Here is a 20649-nt window from a genome sequence, read left to right on the forward strand (position 1 = left end):
GAGTTCATTCAAGAAGTCACTGGTAACTGCTACTGCCTGGTAGCTCTTTTCAGGCTTACAGGTTTTGGTGAGAAATCTGTTCAGCCCTGTTCTCTGCTTTCCTGGTAGTAGTCTGCATCTATGTTAGAGAACAGAGTTAGAAAGAACATGTCCTCCTTGCTAGCATTTTAAGGTAGCTTGTCCTGCATCAGGAAAGGAAAAAACATTACTCTGAAAGTAATTTGTTTTGTTGGAACACTTTTTATTTCCATTTCAACTCTTTGTATGTAAAGTTGCTTATGCTCCCTGTCTGCTTCCCCCCCCTGCCCCACCTTCCCTGCCTGCCTTCCTTTCAAAAGGAAAAAGACATATTAATCCCAAATCTGAGTTCTTCCATTTTTGACAAGGGTGTAAGCTGGTGGTCTGGGTTTGAAAGGCTCAGGACTGCTCAGGGGTGGGCCTCTGGGCAAGCAACAGGGACCCAATGGTGCTTTTAGTTTTAAGGTGCCTTTTTCTTATACAGGTGGAGGGTCTAGATAGTTTGGGGCTTGTTGTCAGACTGTTGTGTTAAAGGTTCAGCCTCAGTCAGGGATAAGCAAAGGATTGTTTAAAAGTGGCTTTCTGAAACTTCCCTCCTTGTTCATTTCTTGTTCTAAATGTACTGTGTTTCTTACATAGATTTATGGGATTAAATCCTTGTTGAGGCACACTATAAAATGGGCCTCTAACCATGTACCTTATAACTACCATAATAGCAAGGAAGCCTGTCTGACAAATTTAGTGGCAGGAAGTAAAGTAAACATCTAAAGGATGTAATAAAGAGATTCAGGTGGGTAGGACATAGCAACATACCATAGGAAAGGCTTGACACCAGCCACATTTCTGGTCCCGTAGCTCCAGTGCAGTCCTTTACTGGACATAATGCAATGAACCATTTGTCTTAACTGCTCATGGAGTTGGGGCTTGTGTAAAAGTGCAGATGTGAGGCCTGGGACTGGCTGTCGCCCAGCTATGGGGGTATTACTGTAGAGGGGAGGATGCATGGAGCAAATCTCTTTCCCACTGCTCACATCACAGCTGATTTCATATGTGGGTCAAGCTGAAAAACTCTAGCTCACTGTGAGGGTGTTAGTAGAGGGTATTGGACTGGGGGTTTTGAGAGGTTTAATTAAATCTCTGTATAGGAACTTGAAGACCTTGGGTAAGAGGGAAAAAATGCTAAATGGTTCAAGTGTTGCAATGAATGAAGTTACAAAGGAACTGTACAAATATTTATTGCATGCTGGTAACAGATTTCAGGCCAGTCCGTTACAGCTGGGGGGAGGAAATGGCACTATTTTTAAAAAAATTTTTTTTAAGCAGGGTTTAGAGGAGAAAAAAAAAAAAAGGCTTGGGTGATGTTTGGAAAGAGGAACAAAACCAAGCCCAGCAATTCTGCTTGTCAATGATAAGACAAGGAAGGGGAGAGCAGCAGAGGTGGTGATGGAGAGTTTGTATGGCTTTCCTGGGCATTAAAAGTGCAGTATCATCTCTGTGGCTGTTCCTGCCTAGCTGGGACATGCAAAAAACCTCTTGTGAGCGATGGGCTGAATGTGAGAGGAAAGGAGTGCAGTTTATCTTGGATTTTTAAATATTATAGTGTCAGACTTCTGCACGTCTGGCTCTCACCTGAAAGTTCAGGGTCTGCTCTTTGAAGGTTCCTCTCATTTCTGGTGTTTACAGGCATTTATCCTCTGCTCTCTGTGCTGGGCTTGGTTACTGGGAATGGATTAGGAATGTAGGAGCTGTAGCATGGGTAGATACCGGTTTTGATTGCCTATGGTGGTGGTTTGTTGTTGGTCGTTTTATTTGTTTTTCTTCTTTATGGAAGAAATGGGTAATGTGTTCTGGGGCTGGAGCTAGCTTGGCTCTGACCTCTGACTCTGAGATACCGGATGCCTTGGCAGTGACATTAGCTGGGTGGCTTGGGGAGAAGGGGAATGCTTGTGTTCCTTCACTGCCTCCCAGAGGGTCAGATGGGTTTTCTCGTGGTGGGTGGGAGGAAGTCACTTCTCACCTCCTCCTCAGACAGAGCAGAGGTCAGCCGTCTTGCTTACATTTCCCTTAGTCTTGCTGATAAATATTTGTATTTTTGATGTTTTGGAAGCTGAGTGCAGGAAGATCAAAACTCATGCTTGTCAACTTTTGGGGAGAGTGAGAACTGGCTGCTTCCCACATGTCGTCTGTGGGATTGCTTCACATGGCTGCTCTGTGCTTGGGCAGCGCCTTGCCCTTCCCTAGAAGATGCTCCAGGCATCTCTCCATACAGGAGCTGGGCATGAAGGAGCATGGCTGTCTGCTGGGCAAAGCGTGACCTGGGGACCAGGAGGGATGGAGTTTGTTCCTGGCTCCATCTAACTTTGGCCACCTGGCTTCAGTGTCTCATTGTGACAGCAGAGCAGCATGTGCGTGATGCTGCCGGTCAGCAGCAGACTCTCCTCGCTTCACGTTAGGATGGCAGACCAGATCCTGCCCAACACGCGCTTTGCCAGTTGCTAGTGCTGAATCTGTCCCACTTGACTCCTGCTTGCAGCAAGGCTGAGGGGGAGCTGTCGCAGTGAAGCTCCAATCTCCCTCTCTCTGAACCTACTGTGGGAGTTTTTGGCATGCCCCTGAGTGGGACAAAGATTCAAAATCCTTACCCGAACCTATGGGGAAAGTATTCAGGAGGCTTTCATCTTTGGAAAATGCACTGGGTTCTCTGGATGAAAGAGCTATTATTTACCTATCAACAACATAATCCCCCTCCCTCCTACAGATTGCAGGCAAGCTCCCGGGGCAAACGGCACTGTAATTAAGAACAAATATTTACTATGAAGGACTAGCTGAGGCCTGGCTGGGCAAGCAGCCATGAGCCTTGCCTGAACTTGCCTTCTGTTTATTCGCCTTTGAAAGCAAGGAGTCAAAGTCTCTTGTCAGAGGAGTGTTTGTGAGGCACAAGATGGTGGGTTGGGCTTCCGAAGCAGCCAGGAGCCACCAGGCTGTTTGTTCCAAGCCTAGGAAATCCCCCACAAGCAGAGTTACTTGCGTCTAGAGGCACTTCACTTTTCTGTTATGGATTGCTCTTGGGTAGATCTGCAAGTGAGGGTGGGTGTAGAGATAGACCTGCATGTGGGATCTGTGGCTGGTGCCATGCTACAAGCAAGTCTGTGGAAATACTTGTCTGCTCTAAAATCACGAATTAATTTAGGCTTCGTTTGCATCTACTTTCCCTTTTGATTTCTGTTGCAATTCAAGAGTTTTTACTTCCCAGGACTCAAGCCCTGGTGTTCAGATGCAAGGGAGCTTGGCTGCTGGAGAAAGCACGTCCTTACAAAACTGCTGGGACTGTTTCACAGCTCAAACTTGCAGCCTACTCACCTGCCCTCTGCCACTCTGATCAACAGCAAGGAGGGGTGACAGGGTTCTTGCTCATCTTCTGGCAAGGCTCAGCAAGCTGAAATTTAATAAATAAGTCAATTGTGAGTAATAGAAACAATTGCAAGGATGTGGTGTGTGGTTCAACCAGCTATCACTGCTGTGGTAATGCAACAAGGCATGTGATTAGACTGGGAAATTGCTGTAGCAATACCAAGATTTACAGCATGAGTCCCACAGAAGTAGACGTGGGAGATGTACACAGACACACAGAGCTTGCAAAAGGACTGAGTGAAGTGTCTGCACAAGGCCAGCACTAGCTTCTAGGGTGCTGAGGAAGCCATGGAAGTAACTAGAGAGGTGCCCTGCAGCATACTGGTGTGTGTGCTACGAAACTCACAACTTGTCAGAGTTTTTGTGGAATATGTCACCAGCTGGTCTGATTTAAGAGGGTTTTTTTGGTTTGCTCCTCCCTGTTGTAGGGAGGGTCATGTATTTTCAGCAGTGTAACAGCTGAAAACAGGGCTTACGGATGCCTGTGCTCATGGGCTGAGCCTAACCTGCCTGGAGTTCTGATCTGTGAGAGCTGCTTTATATATTAGATACCTGCTTTGGGTTTTTAAAACAAAATCCTTTGCTCCCAGAGAGAAAAATTTATTTGAGGCTTTACTCTGAACGATGTGTCTCCTTTCATTTGGGAGCTTAGATGCAACCCCAGGGAGAAGGCAGGGGTTATCTAGTACGCAGGGTCTGGGAGGGCTGGGAAGAAGAAAGGCTCTGAGCTAGGAAGTCACAGAAGAGCAAAGAAATGAGCTAGAGAGGCTCCGCAGACTTGGCGTTAGTGCTCCTTAAGAAGGCAAGAACAGCTTCAGCAATGCCTCATGCTGTGGCTTTATCAGTGCCCACCGCCTGCTTCGGCCCATTAGGTGTGTGCAGGGAGCAAGTGGCTACGCAGCTGCTCCAGCTCTTGCACTGTGACCAGTACGTTAATGCTGGGGAACCCCAACTAAACCCATGTCTCAAATGGAACAAAACTTGCTCACTGTTTTTTGCTTTAAATCCACGCCATCCTGGTTCATGAGTGTGTGTGCTTTTTGGCTTCGGTGTCCAAAATGAATGCCAGAAAAGCTGTCAGGTCTCTGGTTTGGCTTCAACAAAGTTGTCCATTCCGGTGTGTCTCGTGCATATGGACTGTAGGAGGGGAGCCCTGCTTTTGTCATCTTTGCCAGCGAGTCAGACACCTAGTCTCCCTCTGCCAAGCCTGCAAGAGTTTTCCTTCATTTTTAAAGGGAGGGTGTGAGTAAAGCTGCCTGGAAGATGTGCTGTGCTTTCTGAAAGAGAAGTGGGCACTGAAGTTCTGGTCAGAGAAAACATAGGTTGGTTCTTCGGGGGAATGATTCCTGCCTTGTTTTGTTGATTCCTGCTACTGCTGCTCTTTCATAGTCACATTTGCTCTTTGGCAGGTTGAGGGATGCATATATTTGGAGTACTGTGTCCAGAAAAGGTGAGTTTGGCTAAAAAGCGTGTCTGCAAGAATTCCTTGGATAAGGCCTTGTTTACCTTGGCTAATGTAAGATCCTGAAGCCAGATAGGCTACTAGACAGAGGTTGTGCAGAGACCTCCAGCATCCTAATGCAGCAAGCAGTAATCAGGACTGGGGAGAGCATCTTTTAAAATTGTGTTTTGAGTTTCGTATAAAGGACAAGTCTGTCCCTGGGACTACATATACTGGAGAATTCCCTCATTTCTTTAAACTTGCTATGTTAAAGAGGTGGTTGCTGAAATGCCTCCTATCTCTGCTCTTCCCTGTTAGTTTAGAGACAAATTTAACAATTATAATTTGAAAAGGACCTAAGGAAAGAACTCAAGATATTCTTTTCCATCTGATGTTACAAAGAGTCTTGAACACCTCATCTCAGGGAACTACCAATTGTGTGGGTACTGGTCTTTTGTGACAGTTACCAAACAAATAGACTAGGTGCTTCCTAACACTGCAGGTACACACAAGACATTCTGAGATGGAGCACGTGAAAGGAACCTGAGGGGACCCTGAGGATCCCCAGAGAGGTGAGTGGGAGAAACAGGTTGCTGTGGCCCGCACAGTCCTACACAGTGCTAGTGAGGAAGAGAACTTGCTTCTGTCTGAGCTGAGCCTGGAAGCAGAGGTTGGTTGGCTGAACATTGGAAATCCTCTCCTCATGCCAGGTGTAACAAGGATCATCTGGTAAAAATGTGTGTCTGCCTGAGACACAGATCTGCCTTAGACATGTATTGAGCATGAATGGAGCTTGCTGTCTGCTGGAGGAGCCAGGTCCCCAGTTGAGCAAAGCCTAACGGAAACTGGATCCAGTCCAGAATGTCTGGATGGCATATGATATTTACTGAAATATGGCATTGCTTGTGTAAGCAACACACCCTTCTCCCTCACTCTGGAAACCATCTGGGCTTCATGTGTGAGTGGTTAAAAACCGGAGCAGGAGAGCATCTGATGCTGCTACGGTTCTTGTGATGTGTTTCCCACTCTGGCCCCCCTCCATGGGTGTCCCTGCATTTGCAGGCATGGGAGTCTCAGCCATGCCCCGATGTCCTCTTTACAGCCTGCTGAGGGTTTTCTTCCCTTTGTTCTGCAGTGGTTGTAAACCGAGTAGGGTTGTATGAGGAGTTTGCATAGGGCTGTACTGACAGGTTAAGAGTCAACCTCCCTTGCCTAGGCCAGGGTACAATCATTATGCTGGCCAAACCTTCCTCCATTTCTAGCTGGGTCCACAGCCAGTGGCTTTATTGACTCTACTGATTTTTATACCAGCTGGAGTCAAAGCTTCTGGGAATGAGGAAAGGATATTTGGCATGTCTGTGCACTTGCATAGTAAGTGTTTTTTCCAAAGGGAGCTGAGCACCCTTAGGAGAGGCTTGGGACTGGGCAGGGCTCCCTGTCCTTCACATAGCCAGGCTGAGAAAGGATTTGCCCAATTGCTATGTTGTAAGGGCAGGAGGGGCCAGGGGAGTACAGAAAATTGTCCCCTGCCTGCCTAAAATAATGCAAGTTTGGCTGTTCTTTTCATTAGCTTCTGGGATGGGGTTTAGTTAAAGGTAGCACCTCTGGGTTACGGGTGGGGTTAGGGTTTCCTCTGCTGTTTTCAAGGCTTTTCTTGTAGCTTCCTCTCTGTCTGTGTGTGCACGCTCTGTGGGTTTTGTTTCTTAAAGGGAACGTCATATGACAGCCCCAGCATCTCTGATCTTTCTGGCAGACTGATCCGTCTTCCTTCCTGAGCTTGATAAACAGTCCAAGAAACTGCGCTTGTGTGTGAGTACATATACACCTTTCAGAGACCCGCAGCTTGCTTCTCCAGTGCTTGGTGTGGTTTTTCTGTCCTTCCGTCATAGTTTCTGGTGCTGCTCTGCTTGGCCTTCCCATCTCCCCTCCTGCTGTGGTTTACCTGCTGCTGCTTGACATGAAGATGTAGGTGATATGGAACAACCCAGTTCTGAGAACCCTGACCTGTGCTCTCTGGCCTCACACCCTGATGGCATGGGATTTCTGAGGTGGTTAGTGTGCACCCCTGAAAAGGTGTTGCAGTGATTTCTGAAATCGGTCTCTTCTTTGAGCATTGGCAATTTCTATCTGCAGTGTGGATGCTGTGGCTTGCAGGTTACCCAGATGCCCAGTGCAGGCAGATGCTGGTAGGAGAGGAAAGCCTTCTCTGTGTGTCTGTGCAAAGCACTGTAGCACAGCAGAGCTCTGGTTCACAGCGGCAGGACTCTGACATGGTAGCACAATGTGAATTGTTCCCACACTCCAGCTGTCTTTGGCCTAAAGTGGCTAAAATACAGAGAGGCACCAAAACAGCCTCTTTTGCTTCCAACCCCAGCAGCTTGTGCTTTTGTGGCCAAAGGATCTGGCTCCAGCTATGTTACTGCTGTTGGAAAGTGGAAACGCCCTGTGTGGAGACACCCATCAAGGCCCGGGGAGGTCTGGAGGCTTGATCTTTGCACCTCTGCTCTGAGAGGGTCTTGTGGGCTGTGTAATCTCTTTGGCTGAGAGGGTTGCATTTTCCTCAGTTCCTGAAATAGTGCATGTGTTTGAGTATCGTTCTCCTCTCTAGATCATTGCCAGATCTGAGTTCCCAGAATCAGGCTGGACTAGCCTTGTACCGTGTCTGCAGCTCTTCCAGCTGAGTCTGCCCCTTTCCTTGAATGCAGCTGATGCTTGAGAAGTGTTCGTCCCCATCCTCCAGGGTAGGAGGAAGGTGCTCACTTCTGTGTTCTCTTCCTCTGTCTCTTGGATCCTTGGAGAGATCCAGGAGCTCAGCATTCAGCTGCAGCTTTTAAACAGGTCACTTCAGTACTGAGGTACCTTCTCTCCCCCCTCCCCTTCCTTTTTGCTACTTTGGCAGATTGCCTTGCCTGATTGACTGCATTTCAGTTCATCTCTGATATTTAATCTCCTCCCTGGAGGAAGATGGGCAGGAGAGATGCTGTTGCTGCCCTGAGGTAGGAATCAAGAGCTGTAGAGTGTTATTTCATTCAGTTCGAAAAAGCCCTCTAATAACACAGAGGACATGTTGTGCTGTAGTGAAAGGCGGCTTTGAGAGATCATGTAATCTGCCCTCGCCTGGCCTTGTGCTGTCTCTTGCTGCAAGACTGGAATCAAAATACCATCTCAGACACTGCAGCCCGATTGGAGCTGCTTCAACCAATTCCATCTCTGTGTTCTGGAGGAACACCTTTCTCTCCTCCTTGCCCGTCCTGGACAGATGACATCCAGGAAACTCTGTGTCCAGACGAGAGGCTCTTTCTTTTGCAGGGAGGTGACCCTGTGAAGGAAGCAGTCAGCTTTATAGCAAGTGGGGATGGGTGGGCTAAGGATGCTGGAACAGGAGAGAGATGGGAGGGAGCAGATGAAATGATGGGCCCCATCTCTCTCAGTCAGAAGGGCTGTCAGGGTCAAAGGGTTGGAATACGGATGAGCAGCTGTGAGGCAGAGGCGGGAAGGAGCTTTTTTTTGTTTGTGCTGAATAATGCTTGGTCCATTGACTGCCTGTGTCTAGCTCTATGCTGTCCTACAGGGATGAGAGCTGTGCCTTATTGTCCTTCCTCTGTTCCTGGGACCTTCCACTGGGTTGATGCCTCTTAAGGCTGAGCTGCCTCTGGGGCCCCTCTCTTGAAGGACTGAGGACACTGACTGATGATGTGCTCTGAGCTTTAGGGCAGCGGGTTTTGGCCTCTTCTCTCACCTCTAGAGAGGTGTTTCTCTTTCTGGTTTGCCACCACAAGAGAGGGGTGGGGGTACCAAGACTTGCTTGGGCCAACCTTGAGTGAAAGAGTAGGGATCAGAGCCCTGATAGAGGTTGAGTTCTGCCAAGTGAGACTTTCTTTGCTCCTTCATGTTGCCTGTGTCCCTTGGCAGAAAGGGAATAGGATGAGAGCTCCCAGGGGATGTATTAATTCCTCTTGGGCCATGTCTTTCCAAGGTCATTCATTTGCAACTGCATCTATATGGGTGGTGCCTCTGCCTAGCTGAACTCTTGGAAGCACACCAGGAGACAGACCTCATGTGACTAGGAAATACAGACATTTTATATGGCCATCTAAAATGCTACTCTTTACCAGGACATAGCCTCCTGAGGCAGATCTGTGAATGGAGCCAAGTCCTACGTCCTACTTAATTTCTTCTGATCACTGCTGTCCTAGTCCAGCTCGCATATCAAAGGCTTTTTGAGAGCAGGGTCCTGTGATCTTTTTTTTTTTTTTTTTTTTTCTTTCTGTAGGTGCTTGTTCCCATTTGTTGGGAGTGCCCAGTCTCTTCAGGGAATGGTGGAAGGAGGCAGTGCCCTCGCCTTGGCTGCAGCTGTGCTCCCTCCTGAAGCTCAGTACAATCTTCACTGCCCCAGTGTTTTGAAGGAAGCTAACTGCAGCTTTATTTACATGACATGGGTGGGGATATAATAAAAGGAAATGAAGAAGCCCATACTAACAGCAATGGCTTTTGTTTGTCACCAACAATACTGCGAGTCTGGCCTCACTAAAAAGCAAATGCTGAATGGCCAGCTGACGTCCCATCTTGGGCTCTGGCTGTATGCTCTTATCTGGAGAGAGGAGCAGAATCAGGCCCGTTGCTTGCTGCAGGTCCTGCTGCATAAGGCGGTGGGAATGATATGATGCTCTTCCCTAGGAATTAACGTTGGACGAGGCACGTGTTTAACCGCGGTAGGTCGGGCTCTCCAAGTGTTCTCAGCGTAAGACCCCCTCCTCTTTCCAGATGGTGAAATGTCTCTGAAGAGTTCTCACTCTGGATAGACTTTTTTATTTAACTGCTTGGCCTCTGCCCAAGGGAGTCTGTGTGGCTTTATGGGAAAGGATTTTTAGTTGTGCAGTAATGGTGGTGTGCACATTTGAACATGCGTACCCAGTGGATCGTTCAGCTAGGGGTGAAATTGCACTGTTGACCGCAAATGTTTGTGCATATGCATTGATTGCACTTATCTGTAAAGTTATAATCCTTGCTCAGTCAAAGCTTCTGGTATTATACATCTGCTTGTTATTCTCTGTCCATGCTCTGCAAGGCTCTGTTAAGCCCATTACCACCTCCTTCCCTGCTGCATACTTGTCTTTATCATCTTGTGCCTTGTACCCAGTTGGAAAGCAGCTGTGTCACTGGGCCTTGCTGCCCAGCTGTGCTTGTGGGAAATAAGTGATTTCCTCAGGGTCTGGTGGCTGATGGTGGAACATCAGGGTTAGGGAACCCAGACCCTCCCCTTGGGGTCCAGAAAGGATCGCAATTTTTCTATTGCTCCCTGAAAGGATGTATATGCTTTGTATCTGCAGGGAGATAGACTAGATCTGACTTCTAGGAGAGCAACATTTTTACTCCCTTTTTTCTAAATGGGTGGGAAGAAGGATGAGGAGAGAAGAAGAGCTCTGAGAATTAAAAGGTGAGAGTGGTATAAGACTGGTGAGGATCTGATATTAATCTAGGTTTGAAATTAAAGGTGTTTCCCATTTGCTGCGGTGCTAAGACATGGAACACCTTCCTGTAGGGGCAGAATGAGATCAAGTTGCTTGGTGGAGAGGGTTTTACCGGTTTTTGAAGAGCGTTGGTTATGAAATGATGCTGTCTATACTCACAGGGCCTTCACCTGGTCTCCTGGGAAGTCCTCCTGGTGCGTGTCTCTGCCTTTACACTGTGATTCTCAAGGTCTGTTTGGTGTCTCGAAAGCCTTTTGGCTCTGCAGGTAGAGGAAATGCTATGTCAATACAAAAGTATTGCCTCACAACCCATGGGACTGATGAGTGGAAAGGTGTCCTTTTGTCTGGAGGACAACTCTTTTGGGGTGTCTGTCTTTTAAAGGGATGTGTCACAGGTAACTGACATGGCCATTTGTTAATCGGCTGCGGAGTAATGACGTTGGGGGATAGCACTAGAATTAGCATTAGTGCTTGTGTCCTGCAGATGAATTTGGCTAATGCTGAAGCATGACTTACCAAAAGTTAGTATCTCTGACAGGTGCATCCCTAACTAGCTGAAAGAAGACAGAGGTACAGGGTTTGCATCCTTCAGGGCGAAGAGGGGAGGGGAGCACAGCAGGCTTGGCAATGCCAGAGTGGGGGACAAGCTTTCCTTTCTTTTCATGAGGACAGAAGAAATCAGACCTCTTGTTACATGTGGTGAGGAGACTACTGCGCGCGCGCGCGCTCTCTCTCTCTCTCTCCCCCCACCCCCCCTTACTGGGATGGCTTCAGCTGCAGCTAAACATAATACCTAGAGTCATGAAGCCTGCTGGAGGCTCCTGTCTGGAGACAGTTTGAGGAGAGACATAGTATCTGCCTTTTGCTTGCATAGCCTAGGCTTAGAAATGCTTCCCATAACACCCAGTGGGCTTTTTCCTAAGTATCTATGGGTATTGGGGTTGGCAAGCCAAAAGGAAGGTTACCTGAGGACCCCGTGCATTCACCAGGGTTACCATAGTTGCCACTCCTGCTCTAGCTGTAACAAATCCATGTGCTTCGGGTAATTTTCCAGTCCTACCCTAAAATCTGCTGTGTGACCTTCAGGAAACTCACTGTTACCTGTGTGTGCCTCACATCTTCTCCCTTCTCTCCTTGGCTGGATCAGTTCTCTCCATGGCAGCATCCTCTCTTGCTCTATGTCAGTGCTGTGGCCCTCAGCCTGAGCACAGCCCTCTTTTTGAGCTGATAACAACTCAAAGCCTTTGTGGAAGCTAAAGCTTCCAAAGGGTCTGAGCTTCATCTCTTCTGCTCTGGGGACGCACATCTGGGAGGGAATGGGAAGACGTAAGGGAAAGTTTTGGCTGCACAATGGAGCAGTGTGATTCTTTTATTCAGTGCTTTGCTGGCCAGGCAAGGCCCCGAGTGCTGCTGTTGCTTCTCTGTCAGCTTCTTCCACTGGAAACTCCAGCCCCCTTCTCTCCTCTACCTTGGATGAATAACCGCTGTCTCAAGACCTGCAGGAATGCCAGATGGAAAGCATTCCCTTCCTTTCAGACTCACTGGGCACACAGGACTCGTTTACAGCTTGCTGGCATGTGCTAGTTGTTCAGAGAGCTGACCGGGCACTGCCTCCTCAGCACGAGTGGCGGGAAGCCAGGCTCCAGGACACAAAAGAAGTAAAGGAGAAGGGATTTGCATGGCAGATGAATGCAGCCAACATGCCTGTGCTGGCAGTACAAAGGTGTTCAGTGAGCACAAGAGGAAGAGGGCTGATCCCAAGCTGCAGGAAGACAATCTGCTCAGCCTCGTAACTGTGCTGCTTTTGTCCAGGCCTCTCCAAACACTCATCAGACACCCCTACCTCAGAGCAGTCCTCGGAAGCAAATACCTCAGGGAGGAAAATTTAACCTATAACAAGTTTGAGGCCACAAAGCAAATTAGCAGTACGGTTTGTGATAGCACCAGAAGATGTAATTTCTCCATCCATGGTTGGGCACTGCTAGGTTCTATTTCTGGGGACAGACATTCTTTAAAGGGGAAAAAAAATATTCTTACATCCCATCCAGCACCAGATTTCTCTCCCTGATATAGCCACTTACAGTAGGAGGGCTTTCAGAAGGAATGGGGAGCTGGCAGTGGTGAGAATGCCTACAGGAGAAAAGGCAGGTTGTGGAAACATGTTGGTACACAGGGGGAGTAATATGGATGGCAGCAAGGTGCCCAGGAAGCCATCTGTGTGCTCAAACCTCTCACTGGGACTCCAGCAGCGTTTGGTAGAACTTTGGTAGAACCAGAGAGACGAAGTGCAGAGTGGTCCTAATCTACAACTCTTGTGGAAGCAGCAGAAAGAGGACTTGTCTATCATTGAACTATTTTCAAGTGACACAGCTCTTAGGTAAGTGCTTCTGAAAACATAATGGGGTTTCCTCTTGCTCTGCAGGATCCCCTGCAGGATCCCCTCACCTTGATGATGTAAATGACTTAAGTGCTAAATGGCACTGCGGTGGGTGCCACAGTCAGCTTGGCTTCCTGCAGGGCAAGAGCCCTCTCAGCCTTCAAAGTGGTAGAGAGGTGCCTTGGGACGTGGTGGGGAGGGCTTTGCAACAAGACCTGAGCTTTTGCTCAGCAGTTCCCTACCCGCTGCATTTGAGAGGCGTATGCACATGCTACGGCAGTGATCGAGGCCAGGTGGGTGCTCAGACCTGGTTGTCCTTCACCTGCTCTGCCCTCGGGTGTTGGGGTGTGGGCTTGGGGCACGTCTCTGTGGGTTGGTGAGTTTAGCTCAGGTTCAAACACGGGAGGAAATGAGCTCACCCATTTCTGCCTCTTTACAGGGCCCTGCTCTGACAGGCAGTGCCGCGCTGTCCAAGCTCTGGAGTCCTGGTGCTGCTCCAAGGCCGCCAGCCTTGCAGAGAAGATGGTTTTGTTTAGTTTTCTTATATGAAGAAAAAAGTCTGTCAAAATAGGGATTTGGAAAGAGGAGGGGGAGCAGGAAGTCTTCCTGTTGGCATTTATTAGAAGGGAAATGAATGTTTTATGTTCAGGGGCCCTGCTGGATGTTCAGTGCTCGGGGACAGTGGTGTGGTGAAAGCCTCCTGACTTCTTGAGTGTGGGGTGCGAATGTGATCTGGAATAAGCAAGAAAGGGCTAAATATAGAAGCCACTGGCTCCCATCCTGCAATGGTGGCTCTGCCCTCACTGCAGTCCTGGAGGCAGCAAGTTCTGCCTATTGTTCCGGTCACATTCTTGTGTCCCATGATGGGGCCTCTGTGATGGAATAAAATGAAGAGAAACAGATGGGAAAACAATAACGCAAGGAACAGGCCCTGAGCTTTGCTGGAAGCTTCCAAAAACCCATAAATCCCCAAATGCATTTGTGCTGGATTAGGGAACTGAAGCAAAGCAAGGGCCAAGTACTTGCCTTCCTGTATCCCATGTGCTCTTGCTGTACAGAGACAGCTCTCTATGTGGGCTCTACCTTGCAACAAATGATTGTAGTGGCAACTCTGTTTCCCTTAATCTTTTAATTCTGGCAACTTCCCCAGCTGTCCTTTCTCTGCACTCCCTGACCTTTCTGTCTTGCAGGCCCCTGGATAAAGTGACTGCACAATGAGCCAGCCCACCTTTCCATCCTTCTCTAGTACAACTGAGCTGGCTGCAAGCAAAACATGGTGGGACCCTTGCAAGGCAGTGGTGCAGTCTCTCTGAGTTGCTGGTAAGTGCTTTATAGAAAGGAATAACCATAACAATAACTGTGAGCCTCTTGGAAGGAAAGAGGGACTGACTTGAGCACTGAGCAGGGAATATGACCTGCCCGAAATATCATGTTTGGTGACCATGAAGGCGTCAAAGTAATTGGAAGTCCTGACCCAGCCACAATTTGCTTTTTGTTCGTGTTTGAAGTCAGTGCACGATGTTTTCCTCAGCAGATTGTTCTCTATAGTATCCCTTCCTGAATGTGTGTGTGCAAAACCCTCGGTGAGCAGCAGGGAGGATGGGTGACTCTGGAGGTGAATGGATTTAGCTTGGTGCTTTCTGCAGAACTCTGCTTTACCTTGCAAAAAGCAAACAACTTGTTTACTCACCTACCTGTGTACAAATTGGCTTTGCTCACACTCAGCCAAAAACTACAACTGTTTTTTTCCCTAATAGCTTATTTGCTGCTGTCTTTTTGAGATGAAGCAGTTCCCCAGGGGATCCGACCAACGTTGCAGCTGCCCCAGGGGAAGCGTGAGGTGGTGCTGTGGGGAGCAGGGGACAGGATGGGTGGTGAAATGAAATGAGGTCTTAGTTTGAACCAACCATCTTGTGAAACCTCATCTTTAGGATCTGAGGCAGGAAGAACTGCACACGCTGAAGCTGTGCTGCTGCAGCTGTGCTGTTACAGCATGGGAGCTAAGTCGTTTAAAGCCAGATAGGGATCTATACACCAGCAATCTTCATCCTTGTTAAAATTGCCCTTTTCTCCCCTATTACTCTCCCCAAGCATATATTCTTTCAGTCACCCTCCTCCCTGATATGTTTGCTCTTTCCAGCCACTGCTCCATGTTAAACAGCTGTTGCTGCTCTGAATGGATAGATATATCCCTATGCAAGCAAAGAAACTGTTCATGTGCTGAAGTGGCTTGGTCCAAAGCTACTGAAACCAACAGCCAGACTCATGTTCTGTTTAATGGCCTTTTGAATTAGGCCTGATGTTACTCAGGCAGTTGCATTTGCGGGATACAGGTTTTCTGTGTGGCTGGTCACTATACTAGGGGGTATTTTGTACTGACAGATGTGTACTCTGGGATTGTAATTACATAGTTTATTAACTTTGTTTCTTGCATTTGAGTGGGAGATATTTTTTTCACTGAAATTATAAAGTGTTTATGCACTTCTGTTCTTTGTGTACATGAAACAGCATAGGAACCACCAAGTTGCTGGTAAAAAGCGAATTTGAAATTGACACACAACACTGTGCTGTGCACAGGGGAGTGCATTGCTTCCTTTGACCGAGTGTTATGCTGCCAAACTCGTTTCATATCCTGCATCCCCTGCTGTGCTGCAGCACTCTGATGCAGCTGATGTGCTCTTGTGTCACTGCTTCTACAGCTGGGTATAAGGAGCACACCTAACAAAGTGTATTTCAAAGGTGAGGCCAGTCGAGTGCAACTGGCCCCTGCTCTAGTTCATGTGTTTGCTTGTGCCACCTTGGAGGACTGTCCTCAGTAAGCACGCCAAGGACAGGGAACTGCTCCTGCCAGCCCCGTGGTGCTACAGGAAATGAATCTTCCTGTTTTGTTACCCACCTCGGTTCTATTTAGGGCGAGCCCTGCTTCCTGCTGCGAGCTGAACAAGGGACTGATGGAGGTAGATTTCATGAGGAACATGAAATATGTCCTTCTTTCTTTGGGCTTGGAGCCACTGAGAGCCTTTTCATGCCATCTGAATGGGATGTGGGAGGAAGCAGGGGAGGAGGAAAAAGACTCCAGGCTGATTTTTCTCTTTTAAGATCTGGCTCCCATTCCTGTTGTCTCGGGGGAGAGTGGTTTACACCACCAGTCAATGATCTCTTCTCAAATGCGAAATAAATATTTTCTCAGCAGACTAATCATTGTGAAAGAAACAGTAGAACCAGGGAGGTGGCAGGTAGCTTTAGATATCTTAGGTCCAGTACCATGGAGCTAGGGTGGATAACACCAGTGAAGCCAGAAGGAGGAGACGTCTCTGCCTTTTAGAGAGGCAACTGTGCAGTCTGTGCAGAGGTGGGGAGAGTGGAGTTTGGCTCGCAAAGTGAGGAACAAGGAAAGAAAAGTCAGGGTCTTCAGCAGGTGTGAGCTCATCTAGCTCAGAGCTGAAGGAAGGAGACAATCCTCCTGTTTGCCTTGTCTCACTTCTGAGGTACCAGCTAAAGCCTTTTTTGATGTGTGTAGGCAAGAGTCACTTTGGTCAAATGCAGTTAATGTTAAGACGAAAAAACCAACCCCAAACCAGCACATAGTAGGGCATAAACAGTTGAATCCTCAATTAATCAGCTGAACACATGGAAGAAGAATGTTTGGGCTTGAATGAAGTATTGAATTCCATTTGGGTGGGATGGCGTTCAGTAATGCCACACTGCAGTGTTGTGTTTTGGAAACAAACCAGAGTCGTTTAATCCTTTCTTAACATTGAAGCTATTCTGTAATTTGCAATTTGAAAGTGCAGCTTGGGGGAGCTGATTGCATTTCTTAGTGCCTGTTCCTTGTGCTGCACAAAACGTTGTTTGAGTTTTTTGTGTTCATACTGTGAGAGCTGGTGAGAAGGTCTTTTGGAGGCGAGCGAACTGATTGATTTCACAAACAAAACTGAATGTGAGCAGATCTTCATGTTCTGTGCCCTACAGACCTCTTGGCCCTGAGGAATACAGTGACTGGAGAGAGCGGTTAGGTCTCATCGCTATTGCAGACATGGGCTCTTCGCTCAGAGTGACTGGGAGTGATTGTGTGAAAGCAGGAGCCCACCTAAATAGCGATGCTTGCGTTGTATTGCATATATGGTCTGACTTGCAGGAAGAAGGAAAATTTCCTCCTTTTGTGATTTTTAAATAGTAATAAAACTTGGTATAGCTCAGCCCCCAGATGCCCGCTCCCATTTTTGAAATCACAGTGGTATCAAGTCCTCTTCTATGCAGTTTTGAAGTAGATTCTCTAAGAGTGCTTTTGTCTTTGTATGGGTAGTTTGCTCTGCTTTAGAGCTCTGCACCATCTCAAAACTAGTTTATCTTGAAGCAGGAAGGATTCTTGCTGCAGTCCCTCAGGCTTCATTGTGCTTGTCCCTGTACAATCATGGCACTTAGCTGGAGGCATTCACTTTTTGGAAAGAGTAATCAAAGCAGCAACTTGCCCAAGGGTGCAGAGGTGCTTGGGGAGGCAGTGTGAAAGCAGACCATAGCTCTCCTGCTGCTGGAGCCAAAGGCTCTGCCATCCGCCGGCTTCCTCCCTGCTTCCTCATGGAGCCTAAGCCTGACCTAGTGCTTGTGTTGTTGATGCCACTGTGATTTCTACTTAGAGCCTGGGAATGACCAAGTTTGTTGTTCCTTTAGCAGTCCTTTAGCTTCTGCAGTGGAAACAGATAGAAACAAGTTGAGGCTTGGCTTTTTCTATTTATAACTCTAAGCACCTAAAGTGCACGTGGCTCTAATGCTGTAGCAGGTACAGCATCGTTTCAACTTTGAGGCATAGGGACTCCACCCTCCCGTTATCGAACCACACTGTAAATCAGTGCAGTGCTGCAAGCAGATTCTCTACTGGAGAATCTTTTTTTTTCTTTTTCTTCTTTTTTTCCTTTGGCAAGCAAGTGATGCTTAACGTTACCTTCAATATCATATTGATGCATGTGTAGTTTTTAAAAAATAGTGGCCACTGTCCAGTCCATTCTGCCCCTTCCCATGTAGCAAACTAATCTCTTGTATGTGTGGCTGGCAAAGCAGCTGTGAGTGACTTCACCAGACACAGAGCAATGGCAAATCCAGCTCATGATGTATGTTAGCAATATGAATAGCTTACTCCTTTCTCCTGCTCCTTGTCTCTCCTGAAAAGAGTAATGGAAAGTTAAAAAAATTATTTAACATAAAATAGATATTTAAAGAAACACTTCCTGTAAAGTGTATGCATGGTTATCGACATCGTAAGGAAGAGCATTTTGTCTTTTGCTCCTGAATGATGGGAACTCATAACGCAGTAAATTATACCAATATAAAAGTTAATGTACTCAGCTTTAACACGGATATTTTACTGTTATTATCACTATCAAAAGTGACATCCATCACAGTGACATGCACCCAAAAAGGAAAAAAAAAAAAAGCCTGGTGTAGTTGTGTCTAATAACCCCATTTTCAGAGCTCTTCTAATGCCTTTTTTATAACAGTTTTGCAGCTCTGTATTGTCTCCTGTTAATGTGATTTCTCTCCTATCTATAAATTTCTCAGGATTGCCTCTTCCCCTCCACTTTCCATAATCGCCATTTATTATTCACACGCTTCCCATAAAACAAGGCTATAGGTGACATAGAGAGATTGATGCTGACCTAGATACAGGCCCACCCCCAGCTTTTTTCTTTCCCCTCAGCAATAACGTGCTCGTTACAGTGTTGAGGAGACTTTGTTAAAAGGTTCAGCTTCTCCTAGCAATTGGTGTTAAAAATAGTCTCATTAGCAGAAACTTTTTGCTTGATCAGCAAAGGAGCTCTTGGGGAAGAGGTACTGGAATGGACTCAAGATGTAAATAAACAAGAGGAAACTCCATCCTGCTGCCCTGTCAGCTCCAGGACTAACTCAGACCTGCAAGACAACACACCAGCAACACTTTCTGTCTGCAGCTCTCTGCAAAAGGAGGCTTCTCCATCCTTGCTGGCTAGAGTAACCATGTACCTGATGATGATTTTGCTCCCATAGTTTCGGGGGTTTAATGTTCCCATGCTGAGCCTTTTCCATGGGCAGCTGAATACTCTGTAGGCCTTCCAAGGCTGCAGAACTTTTAAGTGCTCCTGGGGGCCTGAGTACTGAAAAGCAGTCCTTTCTCAGAGGGGATGGGTATGGAGCAGTCCCTGGCTCACTGAAGCCAAGGGATTTAGCATAATCTGTGCTGGGCTGCAGGCTGCTTTGCTGTGGCTCTTTCCAAACATCTTTGTGCAATTCTGCGCATTTCCCTGGAGTCTGCTGGGGCTTCCCAGCATGAGCAGCAAATTTCTGTCTGCCCAGGCTTCAAGAAGTGCAGCAGAGTGCACTTGTCCCCTCTGTATCACTCCCTGGGCCAAGGGCACTGCCAAGCAGGACACATCTGTGACATCTGTGGAAACCTGGGGCAGCTGCGCAGGTCAGGGATCCTGAGGAGTGGCTGAGTAGTGCCCAAGGAGAAGGGAGAACTACCTGATTTCCCAGGAGTTGGTTAATTTTGTTTTCTGTCCTCCCATTGCTAAGAAAGCTTGGCCCTGTTGGCCAACACTGGTAAGGGGGCAGTGGGCTTCTGCAGCTGCAGCTTGCTCGCCCTTTGCCAGCCATTGCCTTTGTTTCCTGCTAGAAGACTCTTCTGCATAGCAAAGGATATCTCATTATCTCCTGTCCGAAAGGGAAATGCAGCTCATAGAGTAATTATCTCTGCTATCCTCACTGCCTTATTTCTTACCATGTTAGCATACTCATAATTAACCACAAAGCCTTTTTTTTTTTTCCCCCTCCTTCCTCCCAGTACTTTCAGTTGTACTGCACTGAGCAACTGAGGCATGTTTGAAATAAAGCTCTGCCTGTTTCTACCTATCTTGAGCTGCGTTTAACTCTGCCCTTTGGTGAAAACCAAAGGGAAAGATCCAGCTCCCTTGAACAGGAGGAGACATGGGAGGGAGTGGGTGGCAGGTTCTTTGCCTCTCCTTTCCCAGTCAGACTGCGACATGAGCCATCTACAAAGACCCATTTTTGGGGAAGACCTTTGCAAGCCATATGTGATGAGGTTGTCCAGGCAGCTGGCATGGGCTGCCCATGTGGTGCTGCTGAGGGAAGCGTGTGGCCCCTGAATTATAGCTTTATTTATCCTACCAGATTTTGGTGGAGTATGATTTGTGGTTCCTTCAGGGAATTTTTGTAGTTACATGTGTTGGTTTCTTAGTACCCTCACTCTGTTTTTGTCATCATTAGTAATGAAAAAATCAATAAAGAATAACTCTGAGCCTGCTTTGGTAATGGGCTGTGTTTTGGTTAGTGAGGGAAAAGCTTACACTGAATACCATGTTACTAATGAATCATTGGTTTGATTGTCTCATTACTGCCCTGAAATGTTGTTTATATGACCAATATGTAAAGGCTTTGTATGTGTGGATATATCCAGCAACATAAGGGATGCAGTAGCATTTCTGAAGGCCCCTCAGTGGCCACCCATCTGAACAACCTCCAAAACTTGTTGCTGATTCAATTTAGCTGGGGCATTCCCAGGAAAGGCTTCTTTCCTCCATTGTTTTTCCTGCCTCTGCCCATAGCAGTGGTGGGAGAGCAGGGAGCAGCTGGAGTGATTACTGGTAATTATCAGTCATCCTTGTGAGCCTGATCCTAGGGCTGCATCTTGGCTTGGGGATCGTATGTGACTTTGGCCGTGCAGGGGCAGAGCCAAAGACTCATGATGACCGTCCTAGGGTTGTGAAGGCTGCAGATGCTTCTGTCAAGCTGTGGCTCTGCAGATCAGGAAACTCCCTCTTCCTACTCCCCAAGAGGCCAGGAAACCAGCAGAGGAAGAGAAGTCAGCGTTCACAGACAAGCATCAGCACAAGTAGGTGGGCTGGGAGGCAGCTGGGCTGCCCCTGTTCACCTCGGTGCTG

General features: G+C 47.5%; 1 long non-coding RNA gene across 2 annotated transcripts in view; it reads left to right on the forward strand.

Moving 5' to 3' along the window:
* The window catches only part of LOC148050140 (uncharacterized), a 313700-nt gene that overhangs the window by 138 nt on the left and 292913 nt on the right, over positions 1 to 20649 (forward strand). The window contains exons 2-6 of one of the 2 annotated variants that reach the window (XR_015701357.1): positions 4839 to 4879; positions 5373 to 5442; positions 6624 to 6679; positions 11719 to 12718; positions 13909 to 14038. This is a non-coding gene — a long non-coding RNA (uncharacterized LOC148050140). Of the gene's footprint in view, positions 1 to 4838; positions 4880 to 5372; positions 5443 to 6623; positions 6680 to 11718; positions 12719 to 13908; positions 14039 to 20649 lie in introns of those variants that run through there. The other variant, XR_015701358.1, reaches the window with a different exon arrangement.

Source organism: Nipponia nippon, unplaced genomic scaffold, assembly GCF_047370975.1.
Source record: "Nipponia nippon isolate SJK-2023a ecotype South Korea unplaced genomic scaffold, ASM4737097v1 scaffold_9, whole genome shotgun sequence".
Classification (NCBI taxonomy): domain Eukaryota; kingdom Metazoa; phylum Chordata; class Aves; order Pelecaniformes; family Threskiornithidae; genus Nipponia; species Nipponia nippon.